The sequence below is a fragment of the Schistocerca serialis genome, chromosome 1 (assembly GCF_023864345.2).
Source record: "Schistocerca serialis cubense isolate TAMUIC-IGC-003099 chromosome 1, iqSchSeri2.2, whole genome shotgun sequence".
In the NCBI taxonomy this organism is placed as follows: Eukaryota; Metazoa; Arthropoda; class Insecta; order Orthoptera; family Acrididae; genus Schistocerca; species Schistocerca serialis.
In genome coordinates this window covers 289,500,090-289,523,772 of record NC_064638.1, presented here as the reverse complement: position 1 = coordinate 289,523,772, position 23,683 = coordinate 289,500,090, and the positions used below count along the sequence as shown (strand labels likewise).

Below are 23,683 nucleotides of genomic sequence, written 5' to 3'. Positions count from 1 at the left end.
ATATTACTTTTATTGTATTGTCTATTTTCAAAGCCAGCTCTCATAACAGCATCAATTACTATTGACTGGATATCAACTGAGGAGAAAATTAGGTATTTGGCATCTAAAAAATGTACAGTGCCCCAGAAGATTAAATAGAAATGGCACAAATGTGGTTCCTGGCAGCTCACATGAGCTTTATCATAACATAGCCACTGGTTTGATGTTCAAAGCAACATATTTTTCAGTGTTGACATCTCATTATATATAGTAAAAGCAATGTAGAACTTCAACACTGAATTCAGTCTCAAGCAACAATAATCCCAATCCAACAAACTGGTCTTGGGGCTTCCGATGTGTGTGTGCATCTTGGGATGTGCACACACATCAGATGAAAAAAGTGTAGATACTGAAGAATAAGGTGAATAGAATGGTTGAAATCTCCATGGTTCAAAGATACCTCCACCTTTCAGCAGTAGTAGATAGTGTTGCAGATATAACTTGAGGTGTGTATATTCTGTACACTATATGAAAACATATAGCTTCAGGTGTGTATATTCTGTACACTAATGACAACATTTTTCAGAGAGCCAACATTGACCTATTACCTGTCTCTTGTAGGGAGGATGCACTTAAGGTAACACAGCCAAGAAAATTTGCCTCATAACACAGAGCACTAAAGAATTTTATGTTCTATTGAAGCCTCAGAGTCCAGAAAGGGGAACTCATCTGCCATAGTATGAAAGGTGCTGAAGAGCTTCAGCAATAACCCTACTGAACAGGTGCATCTCAGAAATCTATAGAGTCACAGCTTACTAGAGAACTCAAAGTTAACCACTTATTGGAAAATTCACAGAAAGCCTCATGATGCAGGTGGTACACAAGAAAGTGATTATCCTGTTGCTACTACTAGCTTGGACAGATTGGAAGTCTTATAAGTATTTACAGTCAGTACAGAAACAACCCATTCTAACAGTTGAAGTGAATGAAAGGGAAGCCACTTCTACAAAGTCCTGAAAAGAAAGTTCCTCACAATACTTCCAAACATTTTGAATGATTATCGAAGAGCAGTGTAGCTTATGCCCAGAAGGATATGATCTGTTCAGAATGGTAATCAAATAGAGAAAATTGATGTGTACTGCTTGGAATGATATAGGATGGATTTTAAGGATGTCTACAGCCGAAGCCAGCACGACATATCATCTTCTAGCGACGTACTAATACGCGTTAGATTAAGAACAGTGGCAGAACATGAGAAGAAGGACTCATGGTAGGCATCTCTTGTTTAGACAAATCCCAGCTCTTTATATTCCGAGCACGAATGTCTTTTATATGAAGTCCCATCAAGTCTGACTAAATTTTGAACCTTTCCACAATGTCTCATAAAAAGGAGAGAGGGGTGGAGCACTTGTGGTATTGTTGATGTGATTCATCTATTGAATGGGGACATTACTGATCACACACTTTTACTTAGCCCTTGATCGGAGGTTGCTGGGAGGGGAAGCTTGCACCTGGCTCACTGTGCAATAGTTACTGATACACCCCCACCTCCTTGTCCAGAGCAGCCAGCTTATACCATATAAAACAAATGAACACATAATGGAATAATGAGGTGCAGGAGTGACATGAAAGTTTATGGTAAGTTGCTAGAAGGACCAGGTACAGCCTCTTCAATCATTTTTGTAAATTATATTACCAATAAGTACAGGGATCAACACTATATTGACAAAACTACTTCGTTAAGGTGCACACCACTGTTACTTAGCTACTAAGATTGGCAATGAGCTTAAATATTCCCGAGTGGCACAAAGTTAGCGTACTTTCAGTGATCACAGAGGGACCAATTAAAACTGCGCAACCAGTAGGCTTAGTGGCCCCTTTGCTGCTGTCTAGTGTATAGGTTATGAACTGACTGGCAACTTATCTTCTTTCTCCCTTTAATGTAACTTTCACCTATAACAATTCAGCAAGGCACTAAACTCACTCACAGTCATGTGTGCTGAGAAAAGAAAGCGTGTCACAACATTCATGTATAAATTAAAGATTTGATTTAGTCCATATTTGGCTCAGTAACGGTCCTCAAAGTTTGTGAAAAATATCTTGTTTGTTACTGCAGAAACTACATTCATGATTTCTTTTCCTCCTCCTTGTGCCCAGCTATTGAGAATAATCTCTATGTCACAAATTAATCCATGAAGACATCTAATGTGTGTGGTTTTCTTAGGAATCATTTTCTTTGTATTTCTCAACACTACTGTTTCATTATCTGACTATAATCCCTGACAGATAAACACAATTGTGATGAAGCTATCAATGTCATAAAATAATTTATCTTTGGTAAGCCTTGGAAATGAAGCTAGTGTATTACACAACATACACCATTACGTGCTACAATTTTGAAATTATGTCAATCAGTTGACAGAATTTATACAAATAAAGACTGAGGGATAGAAGATTCAATTTAAACAAGTGTTGGGGTCTGACACTCAATTATTAATATCTTGTCAGCCATCACATCCACAAGAGTTGGAAAATACTGAGAGAATTTGTATTTCGCAATATATCAGTCCAAGCTCTGTAAAAAAGAGTGTGTCAAAGGGTATAATGGGCATTGGGAATTCAGTTTGGCAGGTTGAGCCCAATAACAGTAAACAGTCTGGTTGGAGCGTAGGCAGCAAATACGCAGTACCTGAAGAAGACAGCTGCGTCAGTCATCAAAATATTGTGGATCAATGGAAACAACAAACCAGATGTGCCAAGAAAACCTGAGAGATCACAAGGACTGAAACTGATTAAATACATTAGTAAAGATGTATTATTTATTGTCTGACTATAAATGTGATGATATGGGTTAGTCATTTGATAAAGACAACTTTTCTCCAAGTAAAATGCAAAGGCTCAGTACTACACCTTTTCTTGATGAGCCAATTTAAAGCAGAATTACAGCATATGAAAAAAAAAAAAAAAAAACATGTGATCAACATTCATAATGCATTTTACCTATCAACATATTGATTATAGTTTGTTTAAGTTGTATGTATGTGTTTTAATGACATTCAAGACATTGAAAAATGGGAGTATACTTATTAAAAACAAGTACGGAACATTCAAGTTTAATGTACTGTCAGAGAGATCCTTAGAGATAACATATAAGCCTGGTTTGGTCAATGATGCAAAGGAACTACCTTGGCATTAAATTTAGGAAAACCCTATTCCTTCTAGGCATGACTCAGTGTCACAACCACTGCGTCACATTGCTTGTTGACACGCATTAAAATGTGCTATTGCGTGGGGCTGAAGTGGCTGTGGAAATATGCAAAACAGGCAAATGTGAAATTTTTACAAGTCAATGAGGATGCAACTGGGTTGTATTTTGTTTGTGTCAGGAAATCTCCCATTGTATCCACTGTATCATAATGAATAAAGGAGAAATTGTAAACAGGTATGTAATTCACAACAGATGTAAGGAGGACAGCTTGCAGAGTACACCATTTCTCATAAATTACAAAAAGAAGACTGATATCTAGTCATATGTTACAATCCGTATGTATATTGCGAAGAGTTCCTCAAGAATGTACAATACTTTTTTAAAAAATAACCATACACATTTACAAAAGATGAAATAGGTTAAAGAACCTTCCACAGATCCTAGCAAAAATGTGTAATACGTATACACATTTACAAAAGATGAAATAGGTTAAAGATTGTTCCACAGATCCTAGCAAAAATGTGTAATATGTATACACATTTACAAAAGATGAAATAGGTTAAAGATTGTTCCACAGATCCTAGCAAAAATGTGTAATATATATACACTGAAGTACATAGGATCATTCTGCAACAGTTAACTTACAGAGACTGCATTATTGCATATAAAGTGTGTAAGAGTCAGTGTTGCACTGAAGGAGTGTAAAAAGTCAGTCCTTTTTTTTTTTTTTTTTTTTTTTTTTTTTTTAAAAAAAAAACAAGTGCATTATTTGGCATCATTAACAATAAATACATCAATGGTTCTTCCTTCTACAAAATACATCACTGGAATAGAAAGAATCAACCACTAATAATTTCTACAGGGTTCTTAGCAGCTTAATTTTTACTGATTGCTGGCAAGCTACTGAAAATATATACTCCTGAATAATGAACATCTTTGTGGATCAAATTGAGTTGTTAGTATGAAAAAGAGATATATTATTTATGACAAATTCCATTAAAGGATAAGTGTACTGAAAAGCAGTAATCAATATTGCCAGTTTTTTAAACAGGCTTTTACAGGGTGTTCCTGATCAGTATTACAGGTTTTTGGGCCCGAAAAACTTAAACCTTGCTCGATGGGTTACCCATACGTATGATCCTGTACAACATTATGGAATGAAAGTAAACAAAGTATGCCAGCTTTTTTATTTTTATGTCACTTGGTCTAATTGCATCCACCCTACAAATAATGATTTGTTTTGGTATTTAAGAAGTTTTGTGGTATACTACTCTCTACTGAATTTGTTATCATGTTTTAATACGAACAATCATTTCTATATGCTGTCATCATATTTTAGACATATGGTATGTGTAAACCTCTTACACGTTCTGAACAAGAATTAATGTCTTTTATAAGTTTAGTGACAAAGAACTGGCTAGAAACCACACATTAATGTCCATATGACTGAAGAAATTAAAATATGAGTAAACAGTGAAAAGCAGGCAATGATTGTGCATAGAATGACATCACATTCACTATACAAAGTGGTTAACTGTCACGTGAAGGGCTTGGGTTTGATTGTCAGTATCATCAAGGTTTAGCTTTTAATAATACTGGATTAAAACAATGACACAAATTATTTGCAGATGAATGTAAGACTGGTAGATGTCAACCCCAGGTAAGATCAGTTAGAGTTCTGGAGAAATGTAATACACAAGGCAATACTGACCGTATGGTTTGTCTAAAGAGACAGACTGAAGAAACAAAAATCTATATTTATACCAATTTGTAGGTTTTGAGAACGATGACTCGAATAACTCTTTGGAATTCTGAAGATACCAGGGATAAAATGCAGAGAAGAGTAGGTTATTTACAACTCGTACAGAAACCGGACCACAGTTATAGTAGTTGAAAGACATAGATAGGAAGCAGTAATTGAGCACAGAGTGCTGTACCCTGTCCCCAGTGGTATTCAGCCTGTGCACTGAGCAATCAGTAATGGAAACCAAGGAAGAATTTGCAAAGTGAGAAGAAGTGAAAGCTTTGACATTTCCCTATGACATTACAATTCTCTCAAGAGATAGCAAAGGAGATGGAAAAGAAGTTGAACAGAATAGATAGTATCTTGAAAAAGAGGTTATATGATGAACCTTGACAAACGTGAAACAAGGGCAGCCAAATTAAATCAGGTGAAGCAAAACAACTGATGTCAGCTGAAAAAATAACTGATGACAGCAGAACTAGATGGATATAAAATGCAGACTGGCAATAGCAAAAAAAGCATTTCTGAAAAACAGGAATTTGTTAAGATCTAATATCAATTCCAGTGTTTTGAAGTCTTTTCTGAAGGTATTTGTTTTGGAGCGTGGCTTTATATGAAAGTGAACATAGGCCATAAAGAATTCAGACAAGAAGAAAATAGAAGCTTTCAAAATGTTGTGCTACAGAATAATGCTAAAGATGAGAAGATATAATAACTAATGAGGAGGTACTGCACCAAGTTTTGGAAAGAAGAAATTTATGGTACAATCTGACTCTAAAAAGGAATCGGACAACAGGACACATCCTGGGGAATAAAGGAATCATCAGTTTGGTAATGGAGGGAAATCTTAAGGGTAAAAATTTTAGAGGGAAACCAAGTCTTGAATACAATAAGCAGATTCAAAAGGACACAAGTTGCAGTAAATATGTAGAGATGGATAGATTTGCCTTCAATAAACTAGCATGGAGAGCTGCATCAAACTAATCCTCACACTGAAGACCACAATCAAAACAGTTTATTCTTGGGGCACTCAACTCCTATAGAAGTATGTGGATTTGGAGCAAAGGCTGTCACAACATCTACTTCTTACACATTGCAGAGCTGGCCACAAGTCCCAGCATGGCATTTCATTACCTTTCCAGTAACAAGTATCTGCGTTGTTGCATAACTATAACTGTCACTATTTTTGAGGATAGTTTTGTGGAGATAATTCAATTGTTCTCCTCAAATGCCTTTTCATTATCAACAAAGAAGTAACCTGATATGCTAAAAGATTTATTCTTTGTACTAAACAGCATTTAGCACACTATTGACTACACAAATACAATACAAAGCTGCTTTTATCTAAGGGTCCTTTTTTTGCCAATAATTCAGTGGCCTTGATGTGATATAGAATACTTCCTTATTACAAACAATTTCATTTTCTTTTATCGAATAGTAACAAATCTGAAACAGGAAAATCCTAAATTGTATGTAATAAAATGTATCTGAAATTGATTATCAGATTTATGAGTGTGAACAAGTATTTGATTCATATGTTTCAGATGGACAATGCTAATGTAACACTGTCCTCTCATTTGGATAAACAAAGCTGATATTGATACCTCTAGAATTAACATGTCTATGACAAGAAAAACACCCCCACCCCCCCTCCCATGAACCATGGATCTTGCCATTGGTGGGGAGGCTTGCGTACCTCAGTGATACAGATAGCCTTACAGTAGGTGCAACCACAAAGGAAGGGTCTCTGTTGAGAGGCCAGACAAGCGTGTGGTTCCTGAAAAGGGGAAGCAGACTTTTCAATAGTTGCAGGGGCAACAGTCTGGATGATTGATTGATCTGGCCTTGTAATGTTAACCAAAACGGCCTGGCTGTGCTGGTACTGCAAATGGCTGAAAGCAAGGGGAAACTACAGCCGTAATTTTTCCCGAGGACATGCAGCTTTACTGTATGGTTAAAAGATGATGACATCCTCTTGGTAAAATATTCTGGAGGTAAAATAGTCCACCATTTGGATCTCCGGGTGGAGACTACTCAGGAGAAAAAAAAACTGGTGTTTTACGGATCGAAGCATGGAATGTCAGATCCTTTAATGTCAGTAGGTTAGAAAATTTAAAAAGAGAAATGGATAGGTTAAAGTTAGATACAGTGGTAACTACTGAAGTTCGGAGACAGGAGGAACAATACTTCTAATCAGGTGAATAAAGGGTTATAAATACAAAATCAAATAGGGGTAATGCAGAAGCAGGTTTAATAATGAATTAAAAAAATAAGAGCACAGATAAGCTACTACGAATAGCATAGTGAAAGCATTCTTGTAGCCAAGATAGACATGAAGCCCACACCTACCATAGTAGTACAAGTCTATATGCTAACAAGCTCTGTAGATGATGAAGAGATTGAAGAAATGTATGATGTGACAAAAGAAATTATTCAGATACTTAAGGAAGACAAAAATTTAATAGTCATAGGGGATTGGAATTCAATAGTAGTGACGGGAAGAGAAGAAAAAGGAGTAGGTGAATATGGACTGGGGGTAAGAAATAAAAGAGGAAACCACCTCGTAGAATTTTGCGCAGAGCATAACTTAATCACAGCCAATGCTTGGTTTAGTAATCATGAAAGAAGGTTGCATACATGGATGAGGCCTGGAGACACTAGAAGATTTCAGATAGATTATATAATGTTAAGACAGAGATTTAGGAACCAGGTTTTTAATTGTAAGATATTTCCAGAGGCAGATGTGGACTCTGATCATAATTTGTTGTTTATGAACTGTTGACTAAAACTGCAGAAACTGCAAAAAGGTAGGAAGTTAAGGAGATGGGGCCTAGATAAATTGAAAGAACCAGAGGATGTAGAAAGTGTTAGGGAATGATTAATTAATACACCAGAAGATGAATAGGTAGCTTTGAGAGGTGAAATAGTGAATGCGGCAGAGGATCAAGTAGGTGAAAAGACAAGGGCTAGCAGAAATCCTCGGGTAACAGAAGAGATACTGAATTTAATTGATGAAAGGAGAAACTATAAAAATGCAGTAAATGAAGCAGGCAAAAAGGAAAACAAATGTCTCAAAATTGAAATTGACAGGAAGTGCAAAATGGCTACGCAAGAATGGCTAGAGGACATATGTATGGATGTAAGGGCGTATATCACTAGGGGTAAGATAGATACTGCCTACAGGAAAATTAAAGATACATATGGGGAAAAGAAAACCATCTGTATGAATATTAAGAGCTCAGATGGAAAACCAGTCCTAAGCAAAGAAGGGGAAGCAGAAAGGCAGAAGGAGTATATAGAGGGTCTATACAAGGATGATGTACTTGAGGGCAATATTATGGACATGACAGAGGACTTACATGAAGATGAAATGGGAGATATGATACTGCATGAAGAATTTGACAGAGCACTGAAAGACTTAAGTGGAAACAAGGCCCTGGGAGTATACAACACACCATTAGAACTACTGATAACCTTGGGAGAGCCAGCCATGACAAAACTCTATCATCTGGTGAGCAAGATGTATGAGACAGGCGAAATACCATCAGACTTCAAGAAGAATATGGTAATTCCAATCCCACAGAAAGCAGGTGTCAACAGGTGTGTAAATTACATAACTATCAGTTTAATAAGTCATGGTTGCAAAATAATAACATGAATTCTTTACAGACGAATGGAAAAACTGGTAGAAGCCAACCTCAGGGAAGATGAATTCGGATTCCATAGAAATATTGGAACATGCGAGGCAATACTGACTCTACAACTTACCTTAGAACATAGATTAAGGAAAGGCAAACCTACGTTTCTAGCATTTGTTGAGTTAGAGTAAGCTTTTGACAATATTGACTGGAATACTCTCTTTCAAATTCTGAAGGTGGTAGGGACAAAATACAGGGAGCAAAAGGCTATTTACAATTTGTACGGAAAATAGATGTATTTATAAGAGTCAAGGGGCATGAAAGGGAAGTAGTGGTGGAGAAGGGAATAAGACAGGGTTGTTGCCTATCCCCGATGTTATATGATCTATATACTAACCAAGCAGTGAAGGAAACAAAAGAAAAATTTGAAGTAGCCATTAAAATCCATGGAGGAGAAATAAAAACTTTGAGGTTTGCTGATGACATTGTAATTCTGTCAGAGACAGCAAAGGATCCCAAAGAGCAGTTGAATGGAATGGACAGTGTCTTAAAAGGAGGATACACAATGAACATCACCCTAAGCAAAATGAGGATAACGGAATGTAGTTGAATTAAATCAGTTGATGCTGAGGGAATTATATTAGTAAAAGAGACACTTAAAGTAAAGTAGTAGATGATTTTTGCTATTTGGAGAGCAAAATAACTGACGATGGTCGAATTAGAGAGGATATAAAATGCAGATTGTCTATGGTAAGGAAAGCACTGCTGAAGAAGAGAAATTTATTACCATCGAGTATGGATTTAAGCGCCAGGAAGTCTTTTCTGAAAGTATTTGTATGGAGTGTAGCCATGTGCGGAGGTGAAACATGTGTGATAAATAGAGAGGAGAATAGAAGCTTTCAAAATGTGGCACTACAGAAGAATGCTGAAGATTAGATGGGTAGCTCACATAACCAATGAGGATGTATTGAATGGAATTGGGGAGAAGTGGAATTTGTGGCACCACCTGACTAAAAGAAGGGATTGATCAGTAGGACACATTCTGAGGTATCAAGGGATCATCAGTATAGTAGCCTACTGAGGGAAGTGTGGGGGGTAAAAATCATAGAGGGAGACCAAGAGGTGGATACAATAAGCAGATTCAGAAGGATGTAGGTTGCAGTAGTTACTCGGAGATGAAGAAGCTTGCACAGGATAAAGTAACATGGAGATCTGCATGAAACCAATCTCTGAACTGAAGACCATAACAATAATAACAACAACAACAATGACAAGACACTACATACTGTTTAGAAATAACTTTGATAGATAAATCATCATGATGAAAACAAAATGATATTTGAAATTAACAGCTAAAATTATATCCTGTATGTGTAAAATCACTGAATTATTGACAACATGGCCATGAGTCAATTTTTGTGGATCACTGTGAAAGCACATAGGACAAAGCAGCACAACTAGTCACCGAGTGGCTACTTAGCATATGACAGAAGAAAAATAAAAGCGTGTGATCAAAGAAAGACCATGGGGCTCAATGGATTAATGTTTTATCTGTCAGATAGCTGCAGTTGTGTGTGTTTAAGATGTGCCTTACTTGAAGTGAACTGAATCTGGTGTCAGTAACAGTAGATGGTTAATTGTGGATAACTATGATGGTTAGTAATGAGTTAACAGTTGAATTATAATTTCAGTGCATACCTTTCAATTTGTATATGAGGGATTAGTATATTTACGTCTACATCTATACTCTGCAAACTGTTGTAAAGTGCACAGTAGAGACTACTTAGCACTACTTAGAGCTTCTTCCCATCCATTCAGAATAGAGCAAGTAAAGAATAGTTGCTTAAATGCTTCTGTGCATGCTGTAATAAGTTTAATCTTCTCTTCATAGGTCCTATGGGAGTGATAAGTAGGGGCCTGTAATATATTCTGAAATCCCTAAAAGCTTATTCTTCAAACTTCGTAAGTAGGTTTTTGCGGGACAGTTCGCATCTCGTGTCTGTCTATTCAGATTTTCCACTATTTCCATGATGCTTTCCCAAGAGACAAACAAATCTGTGCCCATTCCTGCTGCTCTTTGTTGTATATATTCAGTATCTCATCTATTAGTTTTTCCGTCAGCCGAAAAGCAAGCAGCACTTGTGGGGGAGCAAGTGGCCATTTTCAATAAAAAGATCCAGCTCCTATACAGGATGGCTAAAGATCAGTATCCTACTTAGCAGTGCAGAGTGCAGCGAAGCATAAAGTGGTATAGGTATATTAATAGTTGGTTCTTTTTACCAACCACCCAACTCAGATGATACAGTTGCTGGATGGTTCAAGTAAAACTGAAGCCTCAATTTGAGAGCACCCTTGATTGATACAATTATAGTTCATTGCAAATTCAATCTATCTCTATCTGATGACAAAAATACATGTTTAAAAGTCAGTGGCAGGCATAAAACATCACCTGAAATTGTACTAAATGCTTTCTGTACAAATTATTTTGACCAGTTGGTTCAGGAGTCCATACGAAGCGAAAATAGTTGTGGTAACATACCAGACCTCTTAGCAACAGACACTCCAGAGCAAATAGAGAGCATCATAATGGGTACATAAATTAGTGACCAAAAGATCACTGTAGTGAGAGTGAATTGTGTAACATCCAAATCCAACAAACACAAAATACATCTGAAAGCAGATAAAAATTAGCTTAACACCTTCCTAAGAGACAGTTTCCTTTCCTTCTGCACTAACTATGTAAATATCAGGCAAACAAGGCTTAAATTCAAAGAAACAGTTTCGTGGAAGTTGAGAGAAAAATCAATAAGAGATGGAATAGATCCCCCTATGGTGCAGAAAAAAGAAAATGTATGCCACATTTAAAAGAACACAAAATCTACAAGATTGGCAACAGTGACACAGACATCAATACAAGAGGCTTCTAATAGTTTCCACAGTGAATCTCTGTCTTGGAATCTGATAGAAAATCCAAAGAGATTTTGGCTGTATGTAGAGTATTCCAATGGCAAGACATCAATACCTTTAGTGTGTGATGGCAATGGCAATATTACTGATGAGTGTGTCACTAAACTGAGGTTACTAAACAAGGTTTTCTGCATTTTTCTCACAAAAGAAGATGCAGTAAATATTCTAGAATTTGAATCCAGATAACTGTCAACATAAGTAATTTAGAAACAGATATGCTTCGTGCAGTGAAAAAATTTAAGTCACTTAATAAAGGCAAGTCTCCACGAACCTACTACGGTGTCGTAGCAGGCGGAGAGGTGATACTCCGACGTGGCGCATCCCAGGTGGCGGATAGGGGGGTCCTCCCCGGTTTACCACCGGACTTGAGCGAAATAAAATAGCTCTCGCGGACCAAACACTAAACAACCTCTATGGCTAACAACCGTAGTTGTAACTCGGAGCTTGCTCCATACAAGGTTGACTACCTTTGAAAGTCAAACATGGAAGGAAATCTTTCAAGGAATAATCCACCGCTTGGCAATAACCAAGGAAGACTGCACTCGGATACGGTGGGCAGTCACCTGAAAGATAACTTGGATGAGTCGGAGCATCTGAAAATACCCAAAACGGACAGACGACCAAAACTCAAGACAGGACAAATAAACTACATTGCGACACACAATATAAATTCCCTCATACAACCAGGCAAACTCAAAATTCTGACGGATGAAATGGATCGCAAGGGGATTCTCATAACCGGACTTCAAGAAATGAGAAATACTGATCAGGAGCCGATAGAATCACAAGGATATAGGATTTATAAGGGAATACCAGGGAAAAGAGTCATGAAACAGTGTCCACAATTTGGAACAGGATTCGTGGTGAGTCTGAAAATAATAGAGTCCATAATAGAATTTAAAGCACAATCTCCCAGGGTCTCAACATTAACTCTAAAAGCTGCAAATAAAATGTACACAATAATAAATGCCCATGCCCCGACAAATGATAAAAATAATAAAAAAGAACACAGAGAAGAGGTAGAAAAATTTTGGGAGCTCTTAGATCAAACAACGAATAACATTAATAAAAATCACATCAAAATTTTAATTGGAGACTTCAATGCCCAGTTAGGAAGGGAAAAGAGATATAGAGACATAATAGGGAAATGGACAGCACAAAGAAGAACAAACAAAAATGGCATAAGACTAGTGGAATTTTGCAGAAACCATGACATGATCTCAAAGTCGACGTATTTTAAGAGAAGACCAAGTAAACTAAAAACTTGGAAACATCCAGACTGGAAAAAAGGAGAATGGCAACTGGACCATGTCTGCATGGATAAGAATTACCACAAGGAAATTTACAATGTGAAAGTACTGAGAGGGACAGATACCGGATCAGATCATTACATGATAAAAATTAAAATTAAATTAACCCCATTAGCAAAGAAAAAATCCCACCAGGAGAAGAAGAGAACCTATGACCCTCATAAACTGATACAAAATGAGGATTATGAAGCACAAACCAGGGATATAAAAATAACAGATGATCTGGAAGAAATAATTCCCAAATTGAAACAAATAGCTGAACAAGTTGCCCCTATAAATCCAAGGAAAAAACACCAGTGGTGGAACGATGAATGTGATGAAGCAGTGTTGGATCGACACCAAGCCTGGTTAAGGCATCAAAATGAAAAAACAGAAAAATCATATTTGGAACTCACAAAACAAAGGAAGACAACACAAAAAATAATAAGGAGAGTTAAACGTCAGTACCAAAAAGATATACTTCTAATGATAGAAACAAATAGTGAAAAAACAAACTCAAGAGACTATTACAAAATATTTGGCAGACAATTACAAAGATATGATCCTCCAACATTAATGTTAAAAGATAAAGATAATAACCTAGCCCATAGCAATAGTAAAATTACAGAAATTCTAGCAGAAACATTTAACAAGTTACTAAATTGTGAAGATCCCCCAGAACTTCTTCAGATAAACCCCAATTAAAACACCAGCAGAAAATATAAATCCACCTACGATAAATGAGGTCTACAGAGCTTTGAAAGAACTCAAAAACTACAAAGCAAGTGGAGAAGATCAAACGTTTGCTGAACTTTGGAAATATGCAGCAGAACCAGTAAAGATAGCATTACACCAATGCATAGTAAAAATCTGGAATGAAGAGAAATTACCAGAAAATTGGACTACTGCTATAATACATCCATTACATAAGAAAGGAGAAAAATCAAATCCAGACAACTATAGAGGAATTTCCCTTTTGGACTGCACGTATAAGATCATGTCAAGAATACTATACAACCGCTGTAAAGATCAATTAGAACTGGAACTGGGAGAATATCAAGGAGGATTTAGATCCTGGATAAGCTGCCCAGAACAGATAATCACCTTGAAGTTAGTTATGGATGTCTACAAAAGAAGGCAAAAACAACTAGTCATAACCTTTGTAGATTTCAAAAAGGCGTATGATTGCATCCATAGATCTTCAATGATGAAAATATTAAGGAATTTTGGACTTCATCCTAAATTAATAAAAATGATACAGTTAACCTTAACAAACACCAAATCCAAAGTAAAATTTAGAGGAGAAATATCTGAACCATTTACGATTAAAACAGGGTTGAGACAGGGAGATTGTTTATCACCATTGCTATTCAATTGTGCTCTTGAATATGTAATGAGAGAATGGTACAAGGAAAATCCTATGAATATTAAAATTGGAACTAAGAAAGATAAAATAAACCTAAATTGCTTGGGATTTGCTGATGACCTAGCATTACTAGCTAATAATATTCAGGAAGCCACGAAACAAATAACAAGCTTACAAAATATAGCACAAAAATTAGGACTCCAGATATCATTTGAAAAGACTGAAATAATGGTAACGGATCCACTTGTAATAGATCACATCACAGTGAACAATAGGGAAATTAAAATAGTGAAACAATTTAAATACCTGGGTGAAATTATAACACATAAATTGGACGAGAAACCTGCATGGCGAGCAAGAACTAATAAAATGATAAAAGCTCAAAAACTAACATGGTCTACCTACAATATAAAATGTCTATCAATTAAAACAAAATTAAAACATTACAAGACGGTGGTTCAACCAGAGGTTACATACGGAAGTGAAACTCTTTTTAAAGTCACCCAGAAAAACAGAATTGACAAAATTTTAAAAGTAGAGAGAAGAATTGCTAGAACATGCATAAATAAGAAATATCAAAAAGCTGGGCAATGGCGGATAGTTCCAAATGAAGTGGTATACAGAGAACTGGAACCCATCACTGATACTATACGAAAGAAAAGGATCTCTTTTTGTGGTCACATTCTGAGGACACCAGAAACCAGATTATCAAGGAAAATTATTGAGAAACTCTGGAATTTGAAACAACAAGGAGGATGGCTTAAGGAAATAAGAGAGGATATGGAAGAACTGGAAATAACTCTGGATGATTTGCAGAACAAAACGCCAAATTTAAAGAAGTTGAGGGACACAGAAATAAGATTTAAACCAAAAATTGACAAACGACATACAATGAAAAGGGTATTTACAGATAAGGAACGACGAAAAGCATCGGAACGAATGAAGAGATACTGGGCCACTCGGAAGGGGAAAATACCAAAGAAGAGGACCAGAAATGATTGACTGAAGTGGTCCAATGAGGCCGTAAAAGCAGAAGAAGAAGAAGAAGAAGAAAGGCAAGTCTTCTGGTCTAGCATACATATTAATTAGGTTCCTTTCAGGATATGCTGATAAAACAGCTCCAGTTTCAGGAGTCGTGTGAAACCAACCAATAAACAAAAAATCAGTATTTACAGACTGTGAAGTTGCACAGGTGGCAATAGAAATAATCTGCTGAATTATAGCCCCAAAACATTGACTCTGATTTGTAGTAGGATTTTGAAACATAAACTATGTTCCAACATCATGAAATATTTCAAGGAAAATGATCTACTGACACATAAATAGCATAGATTCAGATAGAACAATTGATCTTCATTCACACAAAGTAATGGGTGCTGTTGACAGTGGTTCTCAAGTTGATTCCATATTTTCAGCTTCCCAGAAGTTATCTGTTCCTCACAAGCAGCTTCTAATCAAGCTGCATGCATAAGGAGTATTGCTACCAATCTGTGGCTGGATTCAAGATTTTTTGATAGTCGATAGTAACTGACAGGAAGTTATCTATAGAAACCAAAGAGAGATAATTTAGGAGTCAATCTGAGCACTCCTCTTAGACTGCAGATATGGTGCTGTCATTCACCATCTAGTAAGGTCATCAGAAGAAGATCAAAAACAAGACATTTGCAAGATGCAAAAAGTGGCGCACGCGCGCGCTCACACACAATAAAAAGTGTGAGGTCCTCCACATGAGTGAAAATGAAAATCAATTAAATTTTGGTTATGTGATTAATCAGATAAATTAAAGGTTGTAGACTCAGCAACATATCTAGGACTAAAATTACAAACAACTTTAACTGGAACCATCACAAAGAAAATTTGTTGGGAAGGTGAACTGACAACCATATTTTACTGGCTGAACACTTAGAAGATGCAACAAATCCTATAAAAAGATTGCATACACTATGCTCGTGCACCTTCTTCTAGACAACTGAAGTGCAACATGGGATCCTTGCCAGATTGGATTCATGGAGGGCACTGAAAAAGTTGTAAAAAGGGCAGCTTGTTTTGTATTATCACAAAAAGTGACCTGGGGTAGCAACCATTAGAACAACAGAGTTTTTTTTTTTTTTTATTGTGGCCACATCTTGTCACAAAATTTCGATCACTAACTTTCTCCTCCAAATATTCCAGTATTTTATTGGCTCCCATCTACCTAATGAGAAATGATCATTGTAATAAAATAAGAGAAATCAGAGCCTGCATACAAAGATTGTGGGGTTCATTTTTCTCCACACATAATTCAAAAGTGGAACAGTGAACAAACAGTCAACGCGGTTCTATGAATCATCTGTCATCACTTAAGTGTGAATTGCAGAGTGCTGATGTAGATGGAGATATATTCTGTTCATGTGTGATTCTTTTGTTAGTTAAATTACATACTACTTTGTGTATTCTATGTAGTGTTAGTGAATTAGTGTAAAATGAACATTCTCGTGGCCAGTTTGTGTATTGCATCGCCAGTGATTTAAAAGGCGTGCAGTGAAAGAGTCGGTATAGCTCATTAGCCTCTAGGCACTCCTTGTGAATCAACCAGTAGGGAAAGTGGGAGTTCACCTGCTCATTGTTCAGTTTGCAGACATAATATAGTTCTACGTGGTATGGATCCCACACATTTATAAAACACATTATCAAAATGCCCTGTGCTGCTAGACATCACATTTCCCACCCATCCTTTCCCTTTCCTTCCCCTTCCTACATTTCATGCTTACATTTTGAGATGTGTTACAGGCATTTTGTTAACAATCTCCTTTGTAGACTGACTGCATTTTCCCAGTAACCTACCGATGAAACTAACAATGTTGCCTGCTGTACCTAAGACAGACCATGTGATCATTTCATTTCATATCCTTATAAGTTTCCTTTTTTGGAAGGCAGCATATTAAATTTTTAAGCATTTAAAGTAAGTAGCAAATATCTGTACCATTTTAAAATCTTTTAAAGATTTGCCTGAAAATGTGTGCATCTTTTTTCAAATGGTACCGGTAGTTTATTACAGACAACCACATCATTTGGGGAAGTCTGAAGTTACTATTAATGCTGTCTGCAAGGTCATTAATATAAAACATGAAGAGCAAGGATCCCAACACACTTTATTGGGGATGGGTCCCAACACACTTCCTTGGGGCACATCTGAAATGATTATACATCCAATATAACATGCTGTGTACTCCCTGCCAAGAATTCCTCAACTCAGTCACAAATTTCACTAAATACCCCACTGGATTGTACTTTTGATAATAATCTAAGTGTAGTCCTGAGTGAAATGCGTTTTGGAAGTCAAGAAATTCTTCATCTACCTGATTGCCTTGATCCATGGCTTTCAAAATGTCATGAGAGAACAGCATAAGATGGGTTTCACATGGTTGAAGTTTTCAGAATCTATGATAGATAGCATGGGGGGAGATCATTCTGTTCAAGATATACCATTACGTTTCAACTGAGAACACTCTATGATTCCAGAACAGATGGTACACTGTGATTAAAAGATAGGCCAGAAATCTTGTATAGAATCTGATACAGATTTATTCAGGTCCTAGAGCTTTGTTCAAGTTTAGTGATTTCAGCTGTTTTTCAAAGCCACTGATCAATACCTCCTTAAGGCGTCGTGACACTGTTGCATCTTTCTGTAATTCACTGAACATTTAAATCTTTGTATTTGTTGTAGTTGCCCTTTGTACTTTGTTGCTTCAACTGCCTCATGGTCATAGATACAAGTTTAAACAGAGGCATTCTCAAAGGGGTCATATCTGTTTGTTGCCTTAGATCTAATATATTTCCAGCAAGAGTGGGCTTACAAACTATCTGATGTATTTATTTTCAGCGATTGCATTTAATACATTTTTGCAAGATATCATATCATGCCCACCACTTACAAAACTGTAACTATCCCAACTGATTGTTGGATGATTAAATTCTGCTCTGATAATGAAAGTGTGATTGGGGAACTTACTAGAAAAATGACACTACCCCAACTGATTGCTAGATGATTAATGTCTCCCTTGATGATGACAGTGTGATTGGGAAACTTATGTACTAGGAAACTGAGGTTTTCTCTGAAGTTTTCAGTTACAGCTGAGAGTATATCTGGTGGTCAACAGAAAGGTCCAGTTATAAGTTTATGACCATTCTCATACTACAAGGCATGTTTTTTAAGTAAGTAGCGTTTTGAAATTAACAAAAGACATTCTAAGATATCTCAATAATTTTATTTTTACATGAAAGCCTGTACCTTAATCTACTTTTCTACATAATTTCCATCAATATTGAGGCACTTGTCATAACGTTGTACCAGTTTTTGAATACCCTACTCATAGAAGTCTTCCGCCTGACTTGTTGACCTCTGCATCACCACTGTTTTGACTTCGTCATCGTCTTGAAGACGCTCACCACCCAGGTGTTTCTTCAAGATGAAACACGGGTGGCCTACGTCACACCAGAATCAAAGTAGCAGTCCATGGAATGGCGGCATTCAGATTCACTCAGAAAAATGATGTTCAAGCAAACAATTTCTAACCGGAAAATCATGTGCGCAGTTTTTTGGGACAGAAAAGGGGTATTGCTTGTGGAATTTCTGCCTTGTAATGAGACAATCAATGCAGCAGCTTTCTGTAAGACATTGCACAATCTGCACTGTTCAATTCAGAACAAAAGATGTGGTAAGTTGAGCAAGGGCATTGTTTTGCTGCAAGACAATGCCCGTCCCTATGTGGCAAATCAGACCAAAGATCTCATCACATCTTTTTGATGGGAAACTCTAGATCATCCTCCGTACAGCCCCGATCTTGTGCCCAGTGACTACCATCTGTTCCTGCACTTGAAGAAACACCTGGGCGGTCAGCGTCTTCATGATGAAGTCAAAACAGTGGTGATGCAGTGGTTAATAAGTCAGGTGGCAGACCTCTATGAGGAGGGTATTCAAAAACTGGTACAATGTTATGAAAAGTGCCTCAATATTAATGGAAATTATGTAGAAAAGAAGATTAAGGTACAGGCTTTCATGTAAAAATAGAATTATTGAGATATCTTTGCATGTCTTTTTTTTTAATTTCAAAATGGTACTTAATTAAAAAACACATGTTGTAAGTTTTGCACAATGTTGTATCCAGCTTCAATTTCTATCTTTGCAGGTCTGAGTTTCTTATCTGCTGTCAAAAATACAACACACCAATTCTTATTTGCCTGTCCTTTTGATTCACTTAGATTTAGCCCAAAAATCTCATTGCTATCAGTTTCAGGTTTAATCCAGCTTTCTAAGCCTAATACAATGTGATCTACACTGCTTTTTAGGAATACAGATACTTGAAACTGTGGCATATTGTTACAAATGCTTTGGCAGTTGATCACTAGAACTGTAATAGTTTGGTCTGTGCGTGTGAGTGGGGGTGGGGGAGGGGCATTTCTTTGGGTATTTTACAAAGTTGATATTTCAGTGCCTTTGTTGTTCAGAAGTACAATGAAATGTTCCTTTCGATAAGCATGCATGTCCAAAGGAACAGGCTATGCGGAACTACAGCTGTTATGAAATACATAAAATGTATTCACAGTTGTGAATGTGGATAACAATCAGCTGTATAATGAAATAATGACAATGAAAATTTGTGCCAAACTGGACTCGAACCCGGATTTCCCGATTATCATGAGTAAGTAACTTTCAATTACAAGGATTTCCTGATTATCATGAGTAAGTAACTTTCAATTACAAGGTCTCCCCTGTATGAGAATATACATAATAGATGTATGACTGCAGGTGTAGACACATGGTTGATGACACATGGAAGGTTGGGTCTGGCCTGAGTCATGCTCAGACAGTGTAATGATAAGGCTACCGCCATTTGGGTTTGACTGAGCAAGTTGGTGGAGTGGTTAGCACACTGGACTAGCATTCGGGAGGACCATGGATCAAACTCACGTCCAGCCATCCTGATTTAGGTTTTCCGTGAATTCATTAAATTGCTTCAGGCAAATGCTGGGCTCATTCCTTTGAAAGGGCAGGGCCAACTTCTTTCCCCATCCTTCCCTAATCCGATGGCACCTATGACCTCACTGTCTGGTCCCTTCACCCAAATCAACCAATTCTTCTCCATTCTTTCCTCATCTGATGGGATCGATGACCTCAATGTTTGGTCCCCTTCCCCCAAGTCAATTAACCAATCTGGGTTTGAGTCCCAGTCGGGTACAAATTGTTGTGGACTGACAAGACAGCCAGTCCACAGTGACGGGTAACCGATAGGCACGCGCTTAAACTCATGCAGGCTGGCATGAGGTCTGAAACAGGATACGTAATGAATGCTATAAAGAAAAGTACGTAGCTGCTGGAATACTTAACTTTAATCCACAATTGGTGACATTGGTCTTGTTACTGTACATGCTTCATTAGATACATAGCAAAGGATAACTGGCGCCTTGCTAGGTCGTAGCAATTGACGTAGCTGAAGGCTATGCTAACTATCGTCTCGGCAATTGAGAGCGTAATTCTCAGTGAACCATGGCTAGCAACATCGCCAAATGGAAGTGGCTTTCGAATGGGAACCACAAATGTTTGATGACAAGGCGACAAATCAACTGAATGTTCCGCCAGAAAACATGTCTGGTATGTCAACACAACATTAGTGACAGTATGTGTGTCATATGACACGAATCTCTGCTCTCAAGTAAATAAAGGAAAAACATAACAGTTTGTCACATAAGTTGCAACAAATTAACACAACAGTTTCACAATCACACAGTTTCTCTGTTTTCTGTCAAAACATATGTTTTTAACATTTTTGAAGATGCTTTCCATTTTGGAAGTTTTGACTCTTGAATTCCTTTGTTGTAACTTAGTTTACACCTGTTTATTTGTTGTTCTCATTTCTGTGGGACATCTATGTGGCACCTCACCTGCTCTCACTATTCGTCACATTTACTTGTGACGGTAACATATTCTTACCATGCTACTCATATTGTACAACCAATGTATAGTATGACAATTGCCAAGACTACAGCAAAAGAACAAACACTCATATGAGGGGATAGACAGTTCAAAATGTCATGGGGAAAAAATAAAAAAGGGCACACCAGAGTTTTGAACATGGCTCATCCGGTTTGCATTTCAACACCTTGACCACTTAACCATGACGGCACGGCTGTTGAATAATGACTGATATTGCACTTGTTACGCTTGGACCATTCACCGTTTCTATTTTCCTTTTTTTTCACAGTTCAGTACACCTTCTTTGTGTTTTCATGCTTTGTGTGTGTTCAGTTTTTGACGGGCTATCCACTGGGCCATCTTACCACTAAATCTGAGATCTGAGGGAAAGGGGGATGGAGGGGTGAGGAGGGTGGGGAGGGGTTGCAATGGGAAGTTTTCCTTGTCAGGTCTATAGTTATTTGAGCAATGAGAAAACCTGTCACTGAAGTTCAATGTAGGAATGAGTAAATAAAACTTCTACAAATGTTTTGCTGGTTTCTTCCTGCAATTGAAGTGATTCATTTTGAATTTAAGATTCCTTTCAGTACTTTCTTCCTGCAGTTGAGATGATTCATTTTGAATTCAAAATTCCTTTCAGTAGTGCAATCAGTTATGTGGTTTCCTAAAAGAGAAACTGTCAAAGTGATGCATGTTATTCACCTGGTAAAACACACAAGAACACACTCTCCGATCATCTGGACAACTCTTTGTAAAGCAGAATTGCACTAGATTTCATGGGAGGTGGACTTGCCAACATAAAAGGAGGTGGAGATTATTGTATTGCCAGTAGAGAAGCAGAAATAGCAGGTTGTGTCAGTCAGGAGAGTTCAGTGACTTCAAATGATGACTAGTCATTGGATGTTACTTGAGTAACAAATCCATGAGGAACCTTTCAACTGTTCTAAAGCTGCCCAAGTTGATTGTTGACAATGAAAATGTGAAGCAGAAATGCGAAGGAAGAACGACAGATAAACCAAGCTCAGGCTGACCTCAAGTATGTACTGACGGACAGGGACCACTGATCATTGCAAAAAATCACATTAAATCAGTGGAAGGAATTACTTGTGAGTTCCAAAGAGCTACCAGCAGTCCAGCTAGTACAATAACTTTACATAGGGAGTTAAAATAATGGAGAACAATAGTTGAGCAGTTTCTCATAAGCCGCACATTTCTGTAATCAGTGATTAGTAACGCTTGAGGTGGTGTAAAGAATGATGCTGCTGCACAGTGGATGACTGGAAATGAGTGATTTGGAGTGATGAATCACACTATACCATGTGGGAACGAAACAGGATTTGCGTCTGGCAGTGGTTTGCACACAACAACATTCCTGTAATGGACTGGCCTGGCCACAGTCCTGATCTGCATACCATGGAACACCTTTGGAATGAGTCAGAATGTCAGGAATGAGTCAGAATGTCAATCTGGATTCAGCTCTTGACGAAGAATGGACTGCTTTTCCTAGACAGATATTCAGACACCTCATTGGAAGTGCCCCAAGCAAAGTTAAAGCCATCATATTGGCAAAAGATGGGTACACACCATATTAATGTCCACTAATAGGAATCCAGATACTTTTGATCAAATAAAGTATGCTTATCACAAGCCCACAAAATAAGTTGAAGCCAGTCAGCAAAGGGGAAGCTTAAGAGATGTTGAAATTAGAACTGTGGCAAACTTGAGTGTCAATTGTTCTTGCAAAAACTTACTGCTTTGCCATTATCTCCAAAACATTACACGTGAAGAGAAAGAGACAAAAACAGCTACAATTCTGCATGAAACTAAACTAACAATTCCAGAAAACAGGAAAAATTTTGATACTGAGAGTAGCATACCAGTCTTACCAGAAAGACACATACCCATCCCCATGAAGGAAGGATAGTAAGAACACGTCTGTGAATCAATTTACAAAAAAAGTTACACCCATATTCAGTACATAACATGACCATTCATGAAGTCATTCAGTACTCTAGATAAGCATGCAAATTTGAAAGCTACACTACAATGTTCGACTTATTGTTTTGTGCCTCCTCATTATTTACTATCTACTGTATGATGTGACGTAGCCTTCACTCTTTGCTAATTCCATTATTTCTGTTCTACTTAATACTTTCTATTTTCTTATTAATTCTCCTTTCCCTTCAAAAATTTGTACCCATAAACTAGCCCAATTTTGATTAAATTTGTCCCGCATTATTGCTATAACTGGGTGATATCTATTTATTCCACTCTGTATAAAGGTACTATTGTTTTTTGTTTTTTCAATTTATGTGGAAATATCACAGTGAATTATTTAATTTTCACATTCCATGTAAATTTCCCAAATGCCTCTCTAACACTAATACATGTGTCAATCAGACACCTCATTGGTGATAACATATAAACTCACCTACAAGTGGAAATATTACATGCCTTCTCTCGATAAGACAATGGGGGGGTATTTGGTGCTGTAATCAAGAATGTTTGTACACAGCCTGGCCATCTGAAACTATAGATCA

At 37.2% G+C, this 23,683-nt stretch overlaps 1 protein-coding gene across 1 annotated transcript in view; it reads right to left on the bottom strand.

Moving 5' to 3' along the window:
- LOC126468584 (transcription factor IIIB 90 kDa subunit) overlaps window positions 1–23,683 on the bottom strand; it is a 371,910-nt gene that overhangs the window by 282,250 nt on the left and 65,977 nt on the right. The gene's annotated exons all lie outside the window — the stretch shown is intronic.